Raw genomic sequence first — 24,773 nt, forward strand, 5'->3', positions numbered from 1 at the left:
AGGGAAAGGGAAATGAGGGCTGAGGAAATGCTCTTTAGCAAAAGATGGGAAAACCACCAAGGTTGCTTATCTGTGAGGAGCTGCAGGTAATGTCTTTTTGGGTGCACAGCAGTTGGGTAATTTTCAGTCAGAGCAGAAGCAGGTTTACAGAAGGAACAGGTTCTGCTAAAACAGGGGCTGGACTATTGATCCCTTTGGAGGAAAAGATCTGTATTGAGATGTAAAGATTTGTAGTTGTCAGAGGCTCAGATTTGTCTTTAAATAGATGCTGTTTTTAGCTACTGCTCCTAATTCTTTGTCAGTGTTGATGTTCAGAGGTAAATAAACATGTGAGAAGGGGAGGTTAAAACTTCCCGTGACTGTGAGCTGGAACAAGTGTTGGAAAACTGCACACTTGGGATGTGCAGAAGGGCAGAGCTGTGAGCAGGAGGTCTGGGAGATACTTTGCCTGCCTGTGACACTTAATTTAGACCTTCAAAGCTGTGATTCTCTTGCAGCAAATCTCTCTAAGGAAGACAATTTGTGATGGAAGTGTCTTCTATCCTTTCTGCAGGATGGGGTTTCTGCCTGCTCACATTGCCAAAAACTGTTCTGACCTCCTTTTCCAAGTCTTTATTTTGCTGGCAGTGACTTAGTGTGTTGAAGAGACAAATGATTTTCTTCTGCCTCTCTGGCTTTACGTTGAGCTTGTTGAAAAATATATAAAAAAAGCCCCACTTTTATTTTAACTCCTCATTTCTCCCGTGATTTACTTTTAAAGGAAAGGGTGGTTTGGAGATAGCCCTGAATTCTTAAGGCCCTTAGAGTTCTTGCAGGGTCCAAAGGAAGGTCCTCAGGAGATCTCTCTGAATCCCCTTAGATGAAGGATGAGTGTCCTCATCCAGAAGGATTAGAAGGATAATCAGAGATTTTGTGAAACAGAAGACAGGTCTCCAGGATGAGATGTGTGAGTGAAGCTCAGGGGCCTGACCTTGTGTGTTTACCTGCTTGTCTGGCCTGGAACATGAGGCCCTTGGGCTGGGGGATGAAGAGGAGGGTGGTGGGGGAAGGAAAAACCCTCCCTCCTGATTTTGAGCCTTAAATTGTCTGCAGAGCTCCGTAGGAATTGCTGGCACTGTGTGACTTGTTCTCTCCTCACTCATCACTCCTGAGCCCCTTTAATTCCCAGGATAAAACCAAAATGACATCATTCAATTCTGCAGTCTGTTTTTTCTTCGGGTTTGTTTTTTTTTTCTCTTCTCCTCTTAAGGGCTCAGATTTGGGGGGAAAAAAGTGAAACCCTAAGAATTGAATTGATGAAGTTACTGATTAGATTCTCTCCTTTCTGGTGTCACTGTTATCTTTTGCCTGTCCCTCCTTTAAGCAAAAAGTTTACAATCAATGAGTGAGAACTGAATGATGTATTTTCACCTGGCAGTAACCAACCCTCATTTGGGATTGAAATAGGTCTTCTAATAGTAGTTTGATAACTAAGTGGATTTTTAATCAACTGGAATTCCATGCCTTAACATCTTTCTTTTACGAATAATAATTAAAAACTCTGGTTCTTTAGGATGGCTGATGTTCAAACAGATCAAGAGTGGCTCCTGCAATCCATCCTCAGCCTGATAGAAAAAAATCTGGGAGACAGCAGCTCCCTTTTTCCCTTCAGTGAAAGGTGCACGTGAAGTCTTGGAAAACAGAGCTCAGCCTTTATTCAGGATGAGCTGGTTAATTCTTCTTCAAAGTGCCAGAGAAGTAGCAATGGTTTTTAATAGCTTTGTACTTAAATCAGAGGTTGTGTCTTCTTTTGTTAGGAGCACATTGACAGCACAGATCAGGGAGGATATTTATGGGTGTAAATTTAGAAAATACATTTATCTCCTGAGGGCAGAAAAACGCTGCTTGTTTTACTGACGTGTCACCATTTTTTGGGTCAGACCCTGCTGGTTTGGGGGTTGTTGCACAGCAGTGGTGTGGCTTTGAGTGGAGGAGGACGTTGGGGTGATGTCACTGATGAGGAGTTGGCTCTAGAGGGTGCTCTGAACCAAGGCAGCGTTTCCTTCCCCTCTTTAACATGCACAGATGACGTTTGGCTGAAGAAAAACAATAAAAACCTCCCTGTTTTCCCCCTGCCTTTCTCCCCAACCACACGGGCTCTCACTGCCTTGGAAACCTCAGCCTTGCTTTGGCCTGGAGAGTTTGTCTGGAAGATGCTGCTTAATTATTTAGCTCTGGGGGGATTCCTGCACTGTGAGCTTTAACATCCTTCCCAGTGTTTTCATGCTGACTTAAATAATTTGGATGTTTGAAGTATCTTTGGAGGCCTTTATAGAGCATAAATAAAAGCATGAGGGCTTCAAATTGGATGGCATTTTCTCCCTTTCTTGGACAAGAGGTAAATTACTGCATTTTTGCCTCAATATATTAATGGAGAAAGAAACAGTGTCTTGACCTGCTGTGATTTTTAATATCCCTCTCTAGCAGCTGGTAATAACTGGTAATAAAACATGTAATAATGTACAAATTCCACACTGAGATTTCACAGAGGGATTTTTTTTTCCCTGTTGGCTATAACCATCCAGGTAACACTTTCTTCTTTTTCTTCCATTTAAACAGTCTTTGCCACCCTTTCCCAAATGTTCCTGGGGAGGGAATTTCCTGGTTGCAAACTGGAAAGCCTCAAAGTGCTGATGGTTCTTAAGTCACAGAGTAGGGGGGGAGAGTCACCCCCTGAATGAAAAGCTGAACTCCTTTTAACAAGTACTTAAAAACATGAAAACACAACACTGGCATTAATTGCACAGATATAGACTGGACTTCCAGCTCTCTTCATTCAGGGAGCTTTTTAGTAGATTTTTTTTGCTCTGAGCTTGGGGAATTGTTTCCCTGATGATGGAAAAAAGTCCCTGTGTTGTTTAAGGTCTGTGGTGAAGCTGCAGCCCAAGTTTTTGGCCAGGGAATATTTACACCTGCAAATGTGGTGGCTGTTCACATTTTTTTTGCTGCATTTTTGGCAGGGATGTTGTTGCATTTCTCTCACAGCTTAAAAGAAAGTCTTGCTCTGGGACTGTGGTTGTGCTCCCCTCTTTTGTCTCGCTGAGTGTACTTTGTCTTTGCAAAAATGTGACTGTTTCCCCCTGAATATACAATCAGGTAATAGAAATCTCGTAATTTTTACCTCTGACTTGAGTGGTTATGAGGACAGTAATTGTTTCAGCCTGATGGAGATTAAAACTTGTCTCCCATGTCAGTTATTAAATGTGGAAATAGCTGCAGGCTGTGGAATAAAACATTTGATTTATTTTGCAACCCCGTGAAAGGCCATAATGCAAGAACTGTATGGATTTGTTTGGTATAAAAGCTTAATTTAAGAGGAGAAGCAGCAGCAGCAGCAGCCTACTAGACCATTCCTGGCTGTGATTTCTATTTTAGGAGGCTGGAGCCCAACGTGGTGATTTGTGTGGTGTAATGATGGTAATTCCGAGCTGGAAGACGAGCTGTCTGTAATTCTGAGCCTCTCTCAGTGTTACAGCTCCTTATCAGCAGAGTTAACACGAGGTGAACTGTCTGTAATACATGGAGTTTTCCTCCTTTTCTCAAGTTAAAGGTTAAAGTTATTACAAGCATGTGTGTGCTGGCTTTTGTTGGCACTGAGGAGTGCTCTGCTTGCTTGCACATTATTGCTCTGGACATATTTTTCTACTTAACGTGGTGAGCAGTTGTTTAATTGCAAAAGCTGTTACTTCTCTTGATCCCGACCACAGTAAAAAATCAATGTCTTCTCTGCAGTCTGAACTAATAGGAATCAAACTCATTGAAGGATGAAAATGGTTTAATCAACAGAGAGCTGTCTTAGAGGTTATTTTAAAAAAAAACAAACCAGCCAACAACCCCCCCCCCAACCAAACCCCCCCAGCCCAGCTCTGGAACTAATGAGCAGAGCTCTGGTGCTTCTTCCTCCCTGCAGCTGGGCTAATGAAGGGAAGGTAAGGCCAGGTTTTAATCTGCCAGGGAGAGAGGGAGATTCTTGGGGGCTGTTTGATTTCAAAGGCTTTCCTTTTAACCACCACTTCTTGTCTCTGTCTTCAGCCTTTGTAGGAGCTGACAAAAATGAGGTCTAATGATGGGTCTCTTTGTAGTGGAAGCCATGAAAGGCACTTGGGCTTTTCATTCCAAGGACTGAATCCAGCACAATTGTCTCCCTTGTTCTTGACCTCCTTTGTCCAGTGAGCTCTGCTTATTCCAGATACATCCATGGCACCTCTGGTTGTTGGGACCCCAAAGTGTACATTTCCCTGGGCAGTCCCAAGGGGAATGACAGCTTGGTTGGCCATTCCTTTGGGAAAACGTGGGTGGGGTTGGAATTGTTGCCTTGTAACCCTGTAAATCGGGGAGTGGACTAAGCAGTCACTGCTTGGGGGGGCTGTGGAATCAACTTGGTGTTGCTTTCTTGAAATCACTGTTAATATTTAAGCCCTTTTAGCAGCTGGGCTTTGCAGGCGAGCCTGGAAATACAGGTTGGAGACAGTTCTCCTGTTCCCCCTCTTTCCCCCCCCTCCCCAGTTTTATTTCCTCCTGGCATGCCCTGCTTAATCTGTTTTACCTGTGCTACCCACTGGCATCCTCGTGGAAGTCAGGCAGGTACAGTGGGACATTTTTGGCTGGTGTTTAGGGGGAGAGCCCAAGTTCTTGCTGTGTGTGGTTCCCCGAGTGTGAACTGCCATGTGCTTATTGTGATTTAAACGTTTTCCTTCTGGAACTTGATGGCTGAAGGGAATGAAGAATGAAGTGGATCTGTGACTGCTCAGTGATGATTCTGTGAAACTGAGACAAAGTCTTTAAATTCTGTTTTCACCTCTTGATGTGCCACCCTGGCACGTTCAGATCCAAAAAAAAAACCCCACAAAGCAGCAGATTTTATTTCAGGAGGAATTTGCCTGCCAAGCTGTAATAAAATGGATTGTTAATGAACTGGTGAGGTGACATGTATGCTTTTTTCCTGATGAAACATTAGCATGAAAATCCAGCAGTTCCTGTCAGTCTCCTTGTCAAAACCCAGACAGGGCGTTCAGAAGGAATGAGACAACAGCACATGGAGCTGGGAAGGTGCACTTTATATTTGCTCTGGGAATCCCACAGCCCTGCCTGTGCTCTTCTGGATTACTGAGCACTTTGCACACTGGTTCTGTTGTTAGTTAGTTCACGTTCTGGTTAATGAGATGATTTATCAGCTGGAGGGGGAGCCAAGCACAGCAAAGAGCTTCTGGGATGTTGCTCAACTTGGTGCTGTCTGGGTTTGCCCTCCCTGCCCTCGGCTGGGCCCTTGGCAGCACTTGGGGGGGAAAACTGAAAACTTGAAATTTTCAGCTGCAAAGTCAAGTCTCTTCTTGGGCTTCCTGACTTGACTTGAGTTCCCGGCGTTTTGGTGGCTTTTGCAGCGTTTTTTGGAGGCTGACACTAGGTGGCAATGCTGCAGCTGGGCCCTGTCACCTCCCTGGCAACTGGGCACAGTTTGCTTTCTGTTGAAAGAGGATTTTTCTGTCTCTCTGCAGTGGCTTTCAGGCTGGTTTTGTTGGGACACTGGAAACTTGCCTCACGTCCTCCCAAACTCCTGAGTTCCTTTCGTCCAGGGGTGTTTGCTTCTCCTGTAAATTTAATGTAGGACGTATAAATACTTCCTTAAATGAATGTTTTTTGATGGAATTGTCCCTTTGTGGCTGTGTTTCAGGTCTCCATTTGCAACCTGCAGGCAGTTATTCCACCAGAGATGTGACACAATGCCTGGGACACGGATTTAGGATGGCAGGGGGTGGTACTCTGGCATTTTACAGTTTTCTGCAAGTGCTTTCAAGACATTCCATGGATACCTCTCCCATAACCTTATTGCTGTGATGCCTTGCAATTATTTGGCTGCTCAGTTCTGATGGGGATTTTCTCTTTTAAGTTTTTCTGTCTTATTTTGTGGGGATTGCAAGAAAAGACAACTAAACAGAAGATCTGGGATGCCTTTTATGCTGAATTCTCTTAGCAGGCCACTGAAGGAGCAGTGGAAGGGAAAAGCTGGTGTGTTGCAGGTGTAGCCTTCCTAAAAATACTAATTTTCCCTGTTCCTGTAGCTGCATAACACATGAAACCAACAGGAATGTAGATAAAACCAGTGTGTGTTCTGCTTGAGGATTCTCAAGGAAGTTCAGAGTCAGGATACAGTGAGTGGGATTTTTAAGCCCTTGGTGTGATTTTATGTTGTTTTATGTTAAACACCGACAGGAAAACGTGCATTGTATCGACAAGCAGCACTGATTTATGTTAAAATATACAGCGGGATCCTTTTCTTTCGAGAGAGTTGTTTGATGGGTTGGTGGAAGCCGTGTTTAACTGTTGCCACCTCCTCAATCTGCAGCGTGAGAAACGTGGTGAAACTCGCTCTGAAAGGCTTTTGTGGCTGTTAATTGGTTGATAACAGCTATCAAAAATCGGCTGCTTCCTTTCAGGTGACTAAAAGTCCCTGTGTAGGTGGTTGAAGACTCGCTGCTGTGTGAAAATGTGCACCGGTGAATCCCTGTCTGCCTGAAAACAGCAACTCAGAATAAGCAGAGTCCAGCAAACTGCTCAGATAATTCGTGTGATTTAAGGGTTTAAGCACAGTTCTGAATTGATCTCTCTATCAAGTCTTGCAAAGTGTAAAGAGACCTTTCTCAGAAGGATTAAAGTTATATTTAAGTAATTGGCTGCAGCATGGCCAAGGCAGATACCCCCCAGTGCTTGGGTGCAATTCTTGCCCTGCTTTATTTTTTTTTAAGGCTCTTAAGAAATATGGAAAAATACCCATTTTTTTAAAAGAAACCACTATTTCTTTCCTGTGAGAGGGCAGCTGTCTCGTTTGCTTACTCTTATGAATCTGTAGGGGTGAAAAGAGAAGAGGAATAAACTGAGAACCTTCACATTATTCCATGTTTTTGGGGGTATCTCGTCCTATAGTTTTGGGAAGCCAAGAATTTCTTCCCCTTGTAACTGAACCGGGGTCGTGTGGTTTTAAACTGTTAACATTTCTTCAAGATTAAGAGTAGAAACTTCCTGTTTTTAGAGCTTATCTCCCTGTCTGGAGGGAGAGATTATTATAGGTATGGTCACATCCTGTGGTTGTTGTCACTTAGGGAGGGAGGAAAAAAAAAAAAGCCTATTGAATTTTCAGAGGCCTTTGAAGGTGCTGAGTGATTACTGCCCCAAAAAACCGAGCTGGAGTCACCATTCCCATCCCCTCTGTGATTCCAATGGAAAGCCCTAAATCCACTGCAAATTCCACAGCTCTGTTAGTTCAATCTGTGTGTGGAGAAAAACCTCCTGGTAAAGGATCTGGCTCACAACCTTCCTTCCAGAGCAAGGGGAGCATTTGGGAGTCATTTCCTTTAGCTGGGAGTCCCAACATGCTTTATGTTATAATAGTTTAAACACAGGCCACAGGCTCTTGATGGGGGTATCGAGTTTTCCATTCCCAGAGTTTTAGTTTAAACAGGCAAACTTCCATTGTTTTACAGTTGCTTTGATAGAGTTGGAAAAAGATGCATTTGCTTAGTTCTTCCTTCCCTCCTTTTCTTTAGCTTTACCCCTCCCACACATATTGAAACTATTGAGGGTTTTATTTTGTTTGCTTTTTTTATATATACAGCTGAGAACAAATAGCTTCCTGTTTGCTTTTTAATGCATGTATTAGATTTTCCAGTATGTAAATTTTCCCTTTGAAATATGACTTCTTTTCTTGACAAATATTTGGATTTTTTTCCCCCCTTGTCCTTCTAAAATAACTTCTGTGCATTCTTTTGTGTTGAATTCAAGAAGCTGCCAAACAGGTTGATGTCTTGCCCTAAGTATCACAAAATCTGGCAGACACACTGGATTTTGTTTTAATATTCTTGGCTTGCAGGTTACCATTCTGTAATTTGGAGGTTCCCAGGGCAGGGATTTTCCACAAAATCATTTTTGAATTTCAGTGTTGGTCCCTACAGAGGAGAAGAAACGAACCAGGAGGGAAATATCAGAGAAAGAAAAGTGATTTCTGTGATGAGCAAGTGTAATTTTTTTGCTTAAATTTGCCTTGCCTGGTTTGTTTTGATTTCCAGCTCTGAGGCTGCACCTGGTTTTGAGCCACTTGTCTCACTTGGTTACATCCCAGCTGAGTTTCACACCCATCCTCTCATACCTATGCACATAACAGCTTTTATTTTAAAATCTCCTGCATTCCTCAGCTTGTTTATCTTTTTTTGTGTTCTTTCCCTCACCCTTCTCTCTTCCTTGAATTTTGCCCTCTTTGAGGTGCAGCTCCCTCAGCCCATTGCCCTCCAATGAAGTTTTAACCCTGCCCTGTCCCTCCTCTGCCTCAGGTGTGTTTTTCCTTGGCCTTTTGTTGGGCCCAGGGGGCTCTGGAGCTGCTGCAATCGAGTCTCCAGCCTTTGGAGGGGGAGAACAGGGAGCTGTGAACACTCATTTAATTGTGGGAGCAACTCTGAGCTGTTTCTTTTTGGGTTGTGCTTGGTTGGTTGAGGGTTTCCAGTGGTTTGTTTGTTTGTTTGTTTTCCCCAGCACTTCCTTAGCTAGGCCTTCCTGTAAAACCCTGCTTTTTTCCCGTGTTAGCATGTGAATTGCCTTAGTCCTCACAGCTCCCTGGGGGAGCCACTCTTGTTTTTTCATCCCTACTGTGACAGAAACGCTGTGTGCATCCAAGACTGTACAAAAATAACCCACCAGATTCCTCCCAAAGACACCCAGAAGGGAGCTGTGCAGCCCTTTATCCCGGAATTCCCTATTCCCATTCTTCAGCTGAGTGATGCCCTGACTGTACCAACAGTCTGTTTTTTGGCTCTGTCACAGGTTTGAGCCAAATTTGTGGTTTTTACCTGTTTTTTTAACCAGCACCAAGTGCCACCAGTGCGCAGGTCTGGGGAGTGATACACTTTTTTATTTCTTTAGGGGATTTTTTTGTCTGCATTTGTGTGTTGCTCCAGCCTTGTGCCCCTCTTGCCAGTTGGAGTTTGGTACCAAGGTGTTACCTTGCAGGGCTGGCAAAGGGGCAGTTGGTGGCAGTTGCTGGTGACAGTTACAGAAGGTCGTTGTCTGCAATTCTTGGGCCTCAGGGTCGTTAAAAAGAGGCTGAAGTTGCTCAGACTTTTCTGTGCTTGGCAGGGGTTTCCTTCCCCAGGGTATTGATGTGGTGCTAGAATTTAACAGTGACCTGTGAGGAGTTACAGCTTGAGCAGAGGTCATCTGGAATATAAACCTGAACAGCAGGTAAGTACAGGAAAAGAGTCAGAGTTCTTGAACCATAAAATGTGTGATAGTGTCAGTAATTTGGTTTTGCAGGCTCCAGGTTAAATGCTGCATAACCAGAGGCCTGGGGGGGGAACCCTCACCCCAACCAAAACCAAAAAACCCTACAAAACACAGTCTAACCCAACAAAAAAAAGGCAAACCTCTTAAAGGTCTGTAAAGGGTGGAGATTTGAGAGAGGTTCATCCAAATTTCAGCAGTTCTACTGTAATTTAAAATAACCCTTCCCATGCTGGTTTTAAGAACTGCTGAGTATGTAGATGTGGGGCAGAGGAAGCAGCCAGGGCTGTTTAACTGTGTGCAGAGTTTACAGCCTCCTCAGGCAGGGATTAGAGCACCAAATGGCCTTTTGATTGTGTCGAGGCAATAACAACACTGCTCCGAGTTTCCTCTCCCAGCTTACATTCCAGGAGTGTGGAAAAGCACCCTGGTGTAACTGTGGGGCAAGTGGTAGCTGGGTCAGTGCTGTGGCTGCCTGGAGCTCAGAGCAGCTCTCCTGTTGGGTCTCTCCCACGTGCTCCCAGATCTACAAGCACAGACAAGACCTTTCCTGCTCGGAGCGGGTTTGAAGCCGTTCGTGTGCAGACAGCAGCAACTGTCCTGTCAAGAGCCGAGTATCAGTTCCTCTCAGCTGTGCTTGCAGCAATAAAACAGTGCATTATTTACAGAGGAATAGAAACCTCACCTCTAACCTGACCAAAGGTTTTGTGTTTAGACAGATGCTTTGATGGGGAGTTGAAACCAAACAGGACCGGGTAACAAATCTCTGCAGCGAGCGGCCGGGGGTGACCTTTCCTGCTGAGAAACCTCCCCTGCTCTGCTGAGAAACCTCCAGGTGACCGCTGGCCTCTGGAATTCTCCAGCTAATTCTGGGTTTGAACTGCCCCTCTGCTTCGGGGTTGGTTTTGTTTGGCTGGAGGAATCACCGGCGTTCCGGCCGGGAACGTGTGCGCTGACAGGGAAAGGGAAACTCGAATGACACGCAAGAAAAACAGGGTTGTGGCAATATTAAGCTGTCAGCTTGTTCTCCATGAACCTGCTCCCTTCCTCTTCCTCCCCTTATCCAAGGCCAAATCCGAGGGGAGGGCTTGATTTACGTGGAGCTCTGAAGACAGTGTTAAATCCCCTTTTAAAAATAGGTTCAGCTTAGCGGGGGGCTGGTGTGTCAGACTCAGTGCTTGCCTGAGCTGGGAAGTTGTGTTGTACGAGCTTTTAGAAAACACTTGTCACGTTCACATCTCCATGCGTTCTTAAAAGTAGTTCAAGGCTTCTTTTTGTTCAATTTGTGCAACTCCAACCTGCTTTTTAACAGAACCCACTGGATGAGTGAACTCAGAGTCAGAGGGAGCTGCTTTTGAGCGTTTGTGGGACCTCTTTGTCGTGGGTGTCTCCTGAAAGAAAAAAAAAGTTAATGTACCCATTTAATCTGTATAATCTCATTAAGCCTGTTTACGGTTAGTTTGTGTTTCAAGTGTGTGGGTACCTGGGAGACCCGAAACGGCTCCTCTGGAGCAGTTTTTCTAGCGGGTGAGATGTTTATGTGTGCCTGATGGCTAATCCTGTCAGGAGGGGCGGGGAACGCCGCTGATCGATGGATCCCGGGGCTCGCAGGGCTTTACCTCTTTATTTAATATCCCTCCAAGTTTGCGTGTCCGCGTTTAATATTCCTGGAGCACGGCGGGGTTCTGAGTTACTCGCGTCTGTTGTGAGCCGTGTGTCTCGAAAGCAGCAGCGTCTCCGCGGCCCTTTGAACACTCGCTGTCTGTCACTTCTCGGCGCTCAGTCTTTCCTGGGCTGCGTGGGCAGGGGAGACAAAGTGCTCCAGGATCCTGGGAAAGCGCTGAAAACACAAACAGGTGCTTCCCAGATTCCAGCAGCAGGCAGGGAAGGTGTGCTGAGCTCTGTGTGTGTGTGTAGATGCCTTTAAGCAATGTCAGGAATTACTGACAGCAAGTCAAAGCCTTATTTTTTTTATTATTTTTTTATTTTTTTTTAATTTTTTTTTTCAGATTTCCAGCTTCTGTTGTTTATTGTCACGACCTTAATGTTTCTTCAACTAGGTGTTCTATTTAATTACGGTGTTTATAGTAAATATCGGCTCCCTTGGCTGTGTGCTGGGGGCCTGCAGCATGCGGAGTGCTTTGCTTGTAACTGCATCCCTTGTCTCAGTTCATTATCTGTTAATGGTACTCGACATGACAGGCTTGTTTTGATAAATGGAGGCTGCCAGGAAAGCTGGGATGGATTTTTGCAGGCGGTGGAATTGAGCTTCAGTTCATTGTGTAACACCAGATAACTGTTGCACACCGGACCGAGCACAACAGCGTGTTCTGTGAGGGCTGGGGGCACTTGTTCCAACTCCACTCAAACTCTCATTCTCTCCTGACCCATGTGAAGGTAGATTTTGCACTGTCTTGTTGGGCTTTGTGTATGTGTAACTCACATTTCCTCCCCCTCCCCCTTTTTCAGACATCAGGCTTCCAGAAGTGATATTAAAAGAAAAGCTGTTGGAGTTTATGATGCTGTGAACCAGCAAAGGTGCATTTCACGGCCAAGGAAAGATCTTTTGTGATCCATTTCCAAAAGGCAAGCTGAAAAGTCCCTGTTGCAAAATGGAGCTGGAGGCTGTACTCTGTGCATGTTTTCCCTTTCAGTCTCTGAAATGGGGGCAGATCTCCATATCTCACAGGAAAGCCAATTAGTGAGAGTTGAGTTGTCTCTGATGTTGGTGATTGAATGCTGTGGCTCTTCTGTTCATTGAAGGATCTCCAGTGTGCTGTGTACAAGCAGATGGGGCCTGGGATGATTTCACTGCTGTCTCCCACACCGCTGAATTCGGAAGTTGGTTTGTCTTGGATCTGCAAGACAGTGTCTGAGATTCAGGAATAGTCTCCAGTTCTGTTGCTGTGCTCAGACTGCTGGATGCTGTTCCCTGCACTGCTTGAACAACTTCCATCCTACTGGGATACAAACAATTCTGTGCCTTTTAAAATTATCATTATTATTATTATTTGAGTGCGTTTTTCCAATATATTCTGACTTTAAGTATTTGTGGTCCAAGCTGGCTGGGTCATCTGCCTTAAAGGGATGAGGTGGTTTTGAACAAGTACCGTCAAGCAGGGTATTTTTCAACTGATGGAACCTGGCCTGAATTAACTTACTGCTGGAAAGCTCTTTTGGAAGTCATTAGGAGTAAACGCTGATTTAAATACACACTGGAGCAGCAAGTTCCCTTCCACGATTTGCCAGGTGTTGGGCCACATTTGATTAGAAAATTGAAGAGTGAGGATAAATGCAATGTGGTTTTCTTTGTGCTGACTGGAGGATTGAATTTCAGCTCTGGCAGGTTTGGAGCTCTCACACGGCTACTTGGTTACAAAGCTTGTTTTGAACCAGGTCTGGCAAAGACAGGCTCCAGCTCGGGAGCTGTTGTACCATGAATATTGCAGGAGCAGAGCTCGTGCCATACACCAGCTTCAATTTGTATTGATCAGAGCAGTCCTGTGATGTGGCAAGGGCATTAGAATTAATCAGCTCCTTCAGCTGGGGCTTGTGGTTTTAGGGAGCTATTTCTAGAAAGCGCAGAATAAATTTCAAAGTTGGGTCTTTGTCTCCTGAAGGACTCCTGGGTTATGGTATGAGACATGGTAGAAATCTGTGTGGATAAATAGAGGGGAAAACACAACTACAAATAATTACCAGCATCTGGAAAGATCAACTTGGCAGGCAGGACTTGAGGGTGTCGCTCTAATTAACTGGGTCTGTGAACCTTAATGATTATTATTATTATTATTATTATTATTACTATTTTTTCTAAATTTTTATTTAATTTTTTTTAACTTGGCCTTTGTAAAGCCAGCTCTGGGAAGGTGTACTGCCGTATTTATTTTATAGGTAAAATATTACTGCACGCCTAGGAAATGGATTTGCTCGGCAGGGATAAAGTGTACGTTGCCCCGAGGTAATGGATTACATAGATGACTTGTTCTGCGTGTTATTCTGCAAGGGAAATAGCAAAGCTTTGCTCTAAAATTAAGTCGGTACCAGCAGCTGAAAGGTCATGGTTGTGGTGGTGAAGAACAGAGCAAGACATTGTGAGGCTCAGATGAGTTCCAGGTCTGCGTGGAGACGCACAGTGAGATAAATAGTCATTATTTAAAAAACCCCAATTAAACACAATTAAAAGGAACGCGTTCTGCCGAGCAGATGAATTTCTGTCTCAAAGGGGGGGGGGGGGAAGGAAGGAAGACATGGTAGGAAGGGATTTTAAACAAAATGGCTTACTAATTGAGCGCGCTGCAACAAAACCCCCCTCCTGAAGTGTCTCTGACCGTGGCACTGGCCGGGCATCCCCCCCTTCCCCACCTGGGCCGTGTTGGGATCCCCCGGCCCACCCGTTCGAGCCGCAATTTCCCCCCCGTGCCGTGCCGTGCGTGCTCGGGGAAGGCCGGGCCATTGATATTCCTGCAGCAACCGCGGGCTGGGAGCGCACGAGAGCCCCGGGGGAGATGCTTCGCCTCCCTCCTCCTCCTGCTGCTGCCCTCCTGCCTGCTCCGCCGGCTGCAGATGCCTTTCTCGCTGACCACGCTATTAAAGCGCTGCCATCAATCACGGGGCTTCCCGGTTCCGGCGGGGCCGGGCGGGGATGGAAGGAAGGAGGAGGGAGGCGGGGAAAGGAGCCGCGGCGTGTGTCCGTGTGTGTTGGGAGCTGCCCCCGCCGCGTGGGACCGGGGCCGGTGCGTGGGGACCGGGGGGGCGAGCGGGGGGACCCGGGGGGGCTGTTGCCGGGAGCGGGGAGGGGCGCGGGCCCGGGAGACCCCGCGCTCGGAGCAGCTGGCTCGGCGGCGGCGAGGGGCCTCCTTTTGTTCACTAGCAGCTGGCGCCTCCGGCCCCGCTTCCCTCCGTGCCTGCCCTTCTCCGGAGCCCTCCTCCTCTTCTCTCTTCCTTCCCTCCTCCTCCTCTTCCTCCTCTCCTTCCTCCTCTTCCTCCTCCTCTTCCTCCTCCTCTTCTTCCTCCAATTCCTCCTCTCCTTCCTCCTCTTCTTCCTCCTCCTCCTCCTCCTCCCGGACACCGCGGCTGTCCCCCCTCTCCCCCCGGCTCCAGAGCACAGCCCCTCCGGGATCGGGGGGGTTTGTTTTCCCGGGATCGGGGGGGTTTGTTTTCCCGGGATCGGGGGTTTTTCCCGGTCCCCCCCATCCACCCCCGGGAGCTGCAGAGCCCCGCGCTGCGGTGGGTGCCCCCCCGGACCTTCCCCCGGAGTTTGGCCAAGGCGCAGGAAGGATCTGGGATCCCGCTTGGAAACATCCCTGGAGTAGGTGCCCGACTGGGTGACTCGGTGCCTTTACGTGCACAGGTTGTGCTCCCAAGAGCTGCTTTTCAATTGTTACCCGGCCAAGGATAACCTGGATGGAGGAAAGGCTTGACTTAATTCTCTTTTCCTCCTTTTGGTTTGTTTGGGTTTTTTTATTTTTTTCCCCCAGAAAAAGTTGGATCTAGTCGGTGGGTAGGTTGTTGTTGGCCTGGGAAGTTCAGACTGTTCCATAAGGCTGCGGGGTTTTCTTTCCATAACAAACGCTTTACCTCCCTGGTCTAAATATAAACAGTTCAGCCGCTAGTGTTTAATTCTGTTTTTTAAAAGCAAACGAGATAAGGAGATAAGGATTGCGTTTGCCTTATCCTGGAAGAAAGTACTTTTTTTCATTGCTCTTGATACAATGGAATGCCTTTGAAGTACTAATTGGGACAGCGTGTGTGTAACTTTTTTTAACGATGTTTAATGGTGGATAAAGATAGTGACAGGAGACCTGCTCGGCCACTTTGTTTCCTGAGGAAGAAACCAGCTCTGCTTTGTTTTGCAGTTGGTTTTAAGCTCCTCTGAGTCCATGTGGCTTCTCCCTGCATGGGGCATTGTGTGGCTGGATGGCTCCTTCCAGCCATATGGGGCGGCTTTAATTGGAGGGGAGTGGAAATGCCAGTTGAGGAGGCCACTGAATTTCTTTTTTTTGTTGTTATTGTTTGTTCTAAACTTAACATAAATGTTGGGGCGTGAAGCAGGAGAAAGTGGAGAACAGAAATCTAGTGAAGTGCAGTTTCAGATGCTCCACAGATATGGTTTTTTTCTGGGAATCAGTTTAAAGTCAGCTGGATTTCAAACCCTACAGACAGCACTATTCCAACGTAAAGCCGTTAATCTGCAGGCAATTAGTTCCAGACGTGCAACCAACTCCACATTTCTCTCAGTTTTTGTTCCTGCAGGCAGTCGCAGTTTTTTGAGCACTTTTGCCCAGTGACTGTCACAAGACAGAAGGTCTGAGACGCCTTTAACAGCGAGCCCAGAACGGTGGAGGAGCAGCAGCAGCAGCATTTGAAAAGCTTTTATTTGTTTTTCCAACCCTGTAATTTAGCAGTGTTTAAACTATTTCATAAAGATCTCTGGGACCCGGCGAAAGGTGGTTTGGAGTCCCCGAGCACTCGAGTGCTCGTTGTGCTCTGGCAGGCCGGGTGCTTGGCAGGCACTTGTGGAAATGTTGTTTGATCTGGCAGCAGGAGAGAATTGCCTGGGATTACACGAGTTTTTTCACCCCCCCTCGGTCGCTGTTTCAAAGTGATGCATCAGCGAGTGTTGCTCGAGAGCGTATTTTAGGGCACAAACTGCCTGTGTTCACTTAAAACATCTTGCCAGAGAGAGGCAGTTGAGAATTCGTCTTGTTTTGTGGTCAGGATTTATGAATTGAGGCAAGGGCTGACGTAATCTCTCCGACCACTTCCTTTGTGTGTGTTTTGGAGTTGATAGTGCTTTGTTTTACTTAAAATAGCCAGGGACTGTTTCTTGAATACTTTTCTATCTCCTCTCGCTGCTGTGGCCTTGAGTATGAGCAAGACAACTTGTTCCAGTTGTGTGTGATTATGTCCCTTGGAGGAAATGGTTCCTTCCTATTGTCACTAAGGTTCAGTGAATTGCTTGTATGCTAAGCAGATGAGACTTTAATTTTAATTAACATAATGATGTGTACAGCTGTTCTGTCGGAATGCATCGCCTGTCTTTGCCATTTTACTACAGGTTGTAGAGAATTCCTTGGTGTGTCTCTCAACCCCTCTTTTGCTTGCTTTTATTTATGCAGAGGTGACAAGATGGGGCTTTTATCTCCTGATGTGAGTGGTTAAGAGTTCATTGCCAGAGGGCTTGAGTTTGATTTTTTTTGTGTGTGGGAAAGAAAATAAGCTGTTTATCATTGAACTAATCCTAAACCTCCTTGTCTTTTGGGTTGAGAGGGGTTATGTTGCCTATTGCTTAAGAGTAGCCAGAAGGAATCCCGACCTTGCTAATTTTTTAATTCTTTAATGGATGTGCAGCTTTCTAGAGCTGGCTCAGAGTGTTAGGTCAGTGTGCATGTGTTAATCTTTCCTTGTCCTGGGACTTTTTCAAGTGATACAGAGAGATTGTGTTGATAATGTGTGTGCTGAACTAGGAGTAAAACCAGTTTGTAAAACACTGAAGACCAGTATTTCTGTAATTTGTTGATAAATGTGGGTAATACAATATTTCACCTGAGATCCAGTTACTGGCAAAAAAACCAATAGTGAAGGCAATTGCAGAAATAGGTGTATAGTGTGTTTGAGATTGTCATGAAATGCTCTTTTGGCCAAGTGCTTTTCAAATTAAGGCTGTTCTTTGGAGCACTGGGCTCTGGCAGATGAATGGATTAAAAGGTGTTGACTGGAGTTGTTGGAGTCCCCAGCTCTCGGTTGTGTCACTGTGGGCACAGTGTGTGTCTAAATCTGGGTGAAACTTGGCTTTGAACTGCTGCTGGTCTCAACCAGTCTTGTTTAGATCACCAAATCCACCTTCTGATGGAGGGGGATGCACCAGGCAGAACACAAGAGCAGCTCAGGAGCCGGGCTGGGGACTGGGGGGGGACATTGTTGGGGACTTGGCTCCCAACAGAATATTGGACAGGGCTGTGAGCATTTCCCAGGCATTGGGAGGCAGGAATTCCATGCAGCCTGTGGTGTTTGATGCAAATGCTCAGCATTTTCACCTCTCTGAAGGTCCAGAGCAGCTCTGGCTCCTTTCCTGAAGCAGTGGCTCAGAGCTGTGAGTGGCCCAACAAGCTGCAGATGAGTTTTATTTGGTTTTGTGACCTGTAATGTCTTGGCCAAGATATCTCCCTCTGCCTTAAAATAACTTTTTTTTTGTTTGTTTGAACCTTGTGTATTTAAAGTGCCAGGCTCAGGAAATGACATCTAAGAACACTGAGTAGTTCTGTTTTGTACTTTCAGGGTAAAGAAGGGAAATGGTGTATAAATCACTGTAGTCCTAGAATAGCAAGTGACCTGATGTGAATCTTTAATATTGACAGTCAAGTGCAGGAATCTTTGAGTTTCTCACCTTTGTGTGCAGAAGACTGAGCATTGCTTCACAAACAGGGTGTCCAAGGGGCAGCAGAGGTGGCTTTTGGTGTATGAGGGGGAGATTCTTCCATTTTCCTGATCCTGACACATCACTGAACTGCCAGTGGGGTGGATATAAGCATTCAGTGTAATGAAGATTCCCAAAATAAGATGGGAAGGCCTTTTTTGGAGTAATTTCCTAGCTAATAACATGCAGATTAAGGTGCCAATCTTCTCTAATACCTGTAAAACAAGATGATTTCAGAAGGGGTGTTTAGAGAAGAAGGGCTGTGGCAGGAAAACTGGAATTCCAGCTGGGCCTTGCTTAGCCCTGCTCCTTGTTTGGCTGATTCTCAGGTTGGTGTAATTCAGAATATACACACAGAATAAATTTCTCTATTAGTAAAGATTGGAAAAGCCACAAGTGATGTAACACAGTCAAGTACTAAAGGAAAGGAGCCATGAAAAACCTGCTCTGAGCTGCCTATGAAAAGTATTCATAAATGAATCAGAGGGAAATCTGCTTTTTATACTCCAGCTTTCTTAGCAGAAGTGAAACTCTTTCCAGGAGAGTGGACAAAAATAGTATTTATTCCAAAGTTTGCCTGGGGTAGTGGTTTGAGTTCTGACCTTTGGATACGAAGTGAGAACAAATAGTGTTGAAAAATGTAAATGATTAAAACAAGCTGGCCTTCTCTAGGAAACATTTGTGACAAGTTTTGCCAAGAAAAGGTCTGGGTGATTGGATTAATGTTTTATTTGAATGGGATTTGATTGTGATGTGTAGATTTTCTCACAGTGTTTTTTATATAATGGCTGTAAATTCAGCATTAACCACGTTGCTGTGCACTTCCCTTGGGAAGTGATGGCAAATTCCAAAAGGAAACTTGATTTAATTATTCCTCTCTAAAAATGGGGATCACTTTCTTTTTCATAGGGTGACAACACAGTGGGAAATAACAAATCTGGACTGTGTGAGGGTTGGTTCCTAAAAGTTTGATACTTGCAGATTTTTCATTCTGTGTTTTCCCCTGTAGTTTTTTTTTAAATGAACTGACTGTAAAAAGCTGTGTGCTAGGTAAACCTTCTACTAAACCCAACCACTCTGGGTTTAGGTAATTGCTGCTTCTGTAACTCTAATTTTTACATGTAATAAGTTTTGTCTTAAGTGCTGATTTGAATTTTCTTGAAGCTACCAATGAAAATACTTCGGGGTTGGCAGTGTTTTCTTGGGGAATTGGCTTATTTCTAGAGATCAAAATGACTTGGTTTTGAAATAAAACTGAAATTTTGTTAATAGGCAGTAAATGTTTGAGCAGCATCTGGAGTCTGATAAGCTTTTACTCTGTTTAGATGCTTAAAATTTAAACCACTTTGGGGTTGGAATGTCACTGTCGGGTTTGGTGCGAAGGTCACGGCCTTGGCTTTGGTCACTGGTGGGAAGTGGAGAAAATGCAGAGTTTTGCCATTCCATTTGCTCTTTTAATCCAGAGTTCTGTCCCAGTTTTGTCTCTGTGCCTGCCCCTCAGTAAAATTACAGCAGTAAAAGGTTCTAAAACTCAAAGCTGAAGTAGCTTCGGGTTCTTTCTTGGGGAGGTTTCAGTGTAAAAAATCTGCAAAGTCAACACATTGACCTCAGCCAGGACCAAGGTGCCCCTTCCTCTGAGGGGGGGAGTTCCCAGCCTTTGTGTCCTTGCCCTGGGTGGGGGTTTTAACCCCAGCACAAGTTGGGAACTCAGTGATTTGTATTTTTTCACGTGGTGAAGTTTCCTGCATTTACTCAGTGCCTGATGAGCAGGAGCTGCCCCAGCGAGCACTTCAATTCCAAATTCCAAGGCAGTGTGGAAATGACTGAGCCATAATATGAGTCAACACAATTCAGGCACTTAAGGTTGGGGACTTCTTTTTTTTCTTTTTCTTTTTTTTTTTTTTTGTGGGTTTGACACAGTAACAGATCCCTGTGGAATTTACCCTTCCAAGCAGTCAAAACACACCGTGCTCGCTCCATTTCCTATTGAAATCTAACAAAGCAGCCAAAAATCAGATTTCCATTTCCTGGTAATAAAGCTATTCCTTTGAGATCAGAGCTGGGAATGGATTTATATATATTTACATATATATATATATATATATCAGTTCCTGCTTAATAATTGACTATTCTTTGGTGTCTTATGTGCTGGGTTGTGAGTGTGAGGCAGAGCACATCTACCCTGGGTGTTCAGTATTAGACTGGTGTAATTGGCTTAAGGTTGTAGCCTAGTAAGGTTGTAGTTCAGGCTGGTATTAAAGAGTTAAGAGCAGCCCAAGGTTATTAGATCAGCTGGAAACCAATTGCCCTTTCACAGTGTCATAAAGTAATTATGAATAGTGTATGAAAACGGGGTGCAGTGTGTTCCAACATCACTGCCTGTCTTTCCCAGGAATTGCCTTGTCCTCCTTTGTGTTGAGCTGAGAATTTGCATATTCAGGGCGTGTTTGATATTTGCCACTTGCAGCTGGAAATGGGAATGTGGCATTAAACCCCCCCAAATGATGCCATCTGGTTGTGGAGGTTTTCCATGAGGTTTTTCAGCTCCTGATAACGTTTCACCTCGGGTCTGTTCTCTTTAAACAAGCACATACCCCTGGTGCTGAGGGAACTGGGAGTATGGTCTGCTTTAAATTGGGAGTGTGCTCTGGTTTAAATTGGAAGAATTCTTTCCTGAATGGATGTAGTAGTTGCAGCTGAGCAGGGCTCTTGCAACTTCATCTGTTGCTGGAGTGTTTCTGTGCTGTCCTTACAGGAGAAAATGTGTTGCTTGGAAAAAAAAATCAGTCCTCATGCTCTGTTTTTAACTCAAGTAGCACGTGATCAAATGCTTCCACAAATTTTTAAGGTTAAAAAATAAGTTTTAGTCTAACTTGCCTTTGTGCACAAATGAGATCTGGGGTTTGAGTGATTTGTAACTAAAATATTGTTAAGGTGGAAGATAAGTACAGCTGGGATGTCTAAATCCAACCAGGAATGATAGTTATGCTGGAATTCAGCACCATGTCCTGCTTCCAGGTACCGCCAAGGGCTTTTTTCCAGTGGGGTGAGAATGAGAGTGGACAAGTGCCAGTGGGGACCCCCCATAGCAGGTCACTGTTGTCTGCTGGTACTTGAGAGTCAGGGTCTGCATTTGAGGGACCAAGAGTCCAAAGTTTGCCCTGGAAAGATGTTTGAGCCCCATGGAGCTGGGAAAAGCACTCCTTGTGGATTTTTAAAGCACAGAGTCAGTCACAGAAATGGGAATGAAGCTCGACATGTACATGCTGAACTTCAGAGTTGGACTTTTCTAACAAATGCTGCTGTCTGAAGTTCTGCTTTGGCACAGAACTTTATTGAATCCATGCTTTTGGCTGGGGGCATTCCCTCTGAGGATGCACTGTGGCATCTGAGATGCCAAAGGTAAACAGAACTCTCTTGTTCTGTTCCATTCCTGCAGGAGTTCAGGATGGTTTAGGATTTCAGGAGCGTGACAGGATTCCTGACAGTGAAATCTCTGAGCATCTTTCAGTTCATTTGGAGCAGAGGGAATTTTGGGGGAGGAATTCTAAGCATTGTACATCAGGGTGATAAGGTTCTGAGATCATTTTCTGCCCTGTGGATCCCACACTGCCACGTGGGGTTGGTGTGGGTCTCCTGGGAGAGCTCTTCCATGGAAGTCCTAAAGTACATTAACAGTTCTTAGGCAGATAAACAAGTGCTTTAGTCCTGCAGATAAGTGTGTGGAGAGATGATGAGTCATAAAACCTTCCCTGGGATTATCTTTAGGAGGCAGCTGAAACTTTTCCTGCCTCTTCCAGCCTAAATTGTGCATGTGATGACTGTTTTGGTTTTGAAGCTCAATATGTGAGCAAGGCAGTGGTTGTGTTTGGGATTTTGGGGTTTTTTTTGTCTAGGTTTATACAGGGATCTTTTTCTTAGAACTCTTGCCGTGGTTTTTGCTTTGTTTGGGGTTTTTGCTTTGCTTTGATGTGTTGTTTTTTGAGGGTTTCGGCTTGGTGCCTTTTTTTTTTTCCTTCCCCTCTCCAAGAAGGCTTTTTAGTTTGTGGGAGGTTTTGTTTTTTTTTTTTAAACTCTAGAGCAGCGTGAGTGTAGTTCTCCCTGTCTGGGAAGCAGTGGACAAAGAAATAATATGCACAGCACTACTGAAAAATCATGACAAGTTTTTCACTTGGGCTGAGAACTTGAGAAAACCCTTCATACCTTCATAGGAGGTTTGTTTTTTTTTTTCCTTCTTGGTCTTATCAATACAATTTGAATAAAAAAATAGTACATAATTATTTTGAAATGTCACTTAAACCAAAGTTCCTTCTGATTCAAAGGCCAGATCAGCATATGTTAAGGAGTAGTCAGCAAGTAATAAATCTCACCCTGGCTGTGTGTGTTATCTCATGGGAGAGGCTGCAGGACTGGAGGAGAAAACAGGGCTAATCCCTCAAGTGCTGGCTGGATTTAATTAGGTCCCAGTTGCTTGGGTAACTGGCACCTGGTGAATTTTCTTCTGTAGTATTTTGAAAAGTAGCTCTTAAGTCAGCTCCTGATTAGGTCTGTGTTGCAGGGAAACACTTGGTGACAGGGCATCCTTCTGAACTCCTGCTCCAGTTAGGGAATGTTCACCTGCTTTAAACGATGGAAACTTCACCCACAGGTGTCCTCAGAGCTGCAAAACTTCAGTGCCCCAGAACAATGACGAGTCATGTCATTTGTTTTGCTGTCTTTGGTTGCTAAAGGATCACCTCAGGTTTTTGTTGGAAAGGACAAGTGAGATATGGTAACGCTGGTCCAGGTTATTGTGGGAATAAAGAAGGTCTTAGAAGACTTTCCTTGGTCACAGCTGGATGAAACACTGCTGGGAACAGCTTCTGTTGCTCTCTTTAGTCTCATGTTTGGACTGACAGGAAGCTGAACATGAGCCAGAGTGTGCCCAGGTGGCCAAGAGGGCCAATGGATCCTGGCCTGGCTCAGGAACAGGGTGGCCAACAGGGCCAGGGAAGTGATTCTGCCCCTGGACTCAGCACTGGTGAGGCCACCCCTGGAGTGCTGTGTCCAGTTCTGGGCCCTCAGCTCAGGAAGGACATGGAGGGGCTGGAGCAGGTCCAGGGAAGAGCAACAAGGCTGGGGAAGGGACTGGAGCACAAGTGCTGTGAGGAGAGGCTGAGGGAGCTGGGGCTGTTCAGCCTGGAGAAGAGGAGGCTCAGGGGAGACCTCCTCACTCTCTGCAACTCCCTGACAGGAGGGGGGAGCCAGGGGGGGTTGGTCTCTTTTCCCAGGCAACCATCAGCAAGACAAGAGGGCTGGGTCTTCAGCTGTGCCAGGGGAGGTTTAGGTTGGAGATTAGGAAGAATTTCTTTGCAGAGAGGGTGCTCAGCCATTGGAATGGGCTGCCCAGGGAAGTGGGGGATTCTCCATCCCTGGAGGTTTTTAAGGTGAGACTGGATGTGGCATCAGTGCCATGGGCTGGGAACCACAGTGGGGTTGGATCAAGGGTTGGACTGGATGACCTCGGAGGTCCCTTCCAACCCAGCTGATTCTGTGATTCTATGTCTTGTTCACTACAGACTCCAAGTAGCTTTATTAAATATTTAATGTTGTTTCAGAGCTTCTACTGGTGTCTGACCGTAAACCTTCACCTTGAAAACAGAGTTAGGAACCTCATAGTGCTTCATTTAGGGAAAAGAACCTCCATTTTGAAGGTATTTTCAGTAGGATACGTGGCTTGTGTGATCTTAATTTGCATGTCATGGAGTATTAGCATGTAATTATGAAAGCTAAGGAGGTTTTACTTCTTCTTTTTCTTTTTTTTTTCTTTCCCATGTGCTCATTTTTGTCCACAAGTGTTTCAGGTCTCTTATTTCTGTGAGAATGTGTCAGTCAGCACACAAAGGACGAGCATCCTTGGATTTAAGGAGAGCAAGGCCCAAAGCCATCAAATAATTTTTTTTAAAAAAGCAATAAATTTTTTATTAAAAAAATAAAATTTTTAAAATTTTTTCGAAATAAAAACAATAAGATTTTTATGAAAAAATTTTAAAATAATTTTTAAAATAAAAGCAATAAAATTTTCATTTAAAAATAAATTTTAAATAATTTTAAAAAATAAAATAAAATTTTTATTTGAAAAAAATTTTTAATAAAATTTTATTGCTTTTATTTTATTTTTTAAATAATTTTTTTAAAAAGCAGTAAAATTTTTATTAAAAAAATAAAAATTTTTAAATTTTTTCGAAATAAAAGCAATAAGTTTTTATTGAAATAATTTTTAAAATAAAAGCAATAAATTTTTTATTTTAAAAAATAAATTTTTTAAATAATTTTTTAAAAATAAAAAAAAATTTATTTGAAAATTTTATTCTTTAAATAAAAATTTTATTACCTTTCTTTTATTTTTTTTAAAGGCCACTCCACGTGGAGCTGGATGGTTGTTTGCATTGCTTATTTGATGCTTAATGGCTTATGGTCTTACTCTGCAGCCTTGTTCTCAGCAGCTTAACAAAGATCAGCCCCAAAGATGTGGTGGTGCCTTCCCCTGTTCCATCAGATCCCACTGCTCTGGTCAGCCAGGAGTTCAGAGCATCTGCTGAGATCCTGGAAGTGGGAATTCTGTTCATATCTGCAGCGTGACCAAAGCCAGAAGTTATTTCATGCAGTGTTAAAATATTTCCCTCGCTGTGGATCAGGCTCAGATCAATCACTTGGAGCATTCCTTAATATTTTCCTCTCCTCATGGAAGGTGTTGGGAGGTCCTTTCACTTGGGTTCATTAGCAGCTGAGTGCTGTGGGGTCATTCTTGGGGCTGAGAGCTGTTTAAAACCCAATCTATAGGGTTGAAACTGTGTGAGACCTGTGAACTGGTCCTTTTTTTAAAACCAGTGCTTCAGATCTCCTCTGGAATTCAACTGGTTGTTGCCCAGGAGCAGTAACACAGCTACAAAGGAGGGCAGTTTTTCAGTTATCTTTGAAACTGTGCACTGGTTTGGTTTTTGGGTTTGTTTTTTTTTTTTGAGAGTAACTTCTCTGACTTTCAGAGGAGTGAACCAGACCTGAGGGGAGG

General features: G+C 44.6%; 1 protein-coding gene across 1 annotated transcript in view; it reads left to right on the forward strand.

Annotated features, from left to right (window-relative positions):
* The first annotated feature begins 9,074 nt into the window (after positions 1-9,074).
* Positions 9,075-24,773, forward strand: part of RERE (arginine-glutamic acid dipeptide repeats) — a 166,793-nt gene continuing 151,094 nt past the window's right edge. The window contains exon 1 of the mRNA XM_029962400.1: positions 9,075-9,264. The gene's annotated coding sequence lies outside the window, so the exon portion shown is untranslated. The remainder of the gene's footprint in view (positions 9,265-24,773) is intronic.

The sequence above is a fragment of the Manacus vitellinus genome, unplaced genomic scaffold, assembly GCF_001715985.3.
Source record: "Manacus vitellinus isolate BGI_N305 unplaced genomic scaffold, ASM171598v3 scaffold_46_pilon, whole genome shotgun sequence".
Taxonomy (NCBI): Eukaryota; Metazoa; Chordata; class Aves; order Passeriformes; family Pipridae; genus Manacus; species Manacus vitellinus.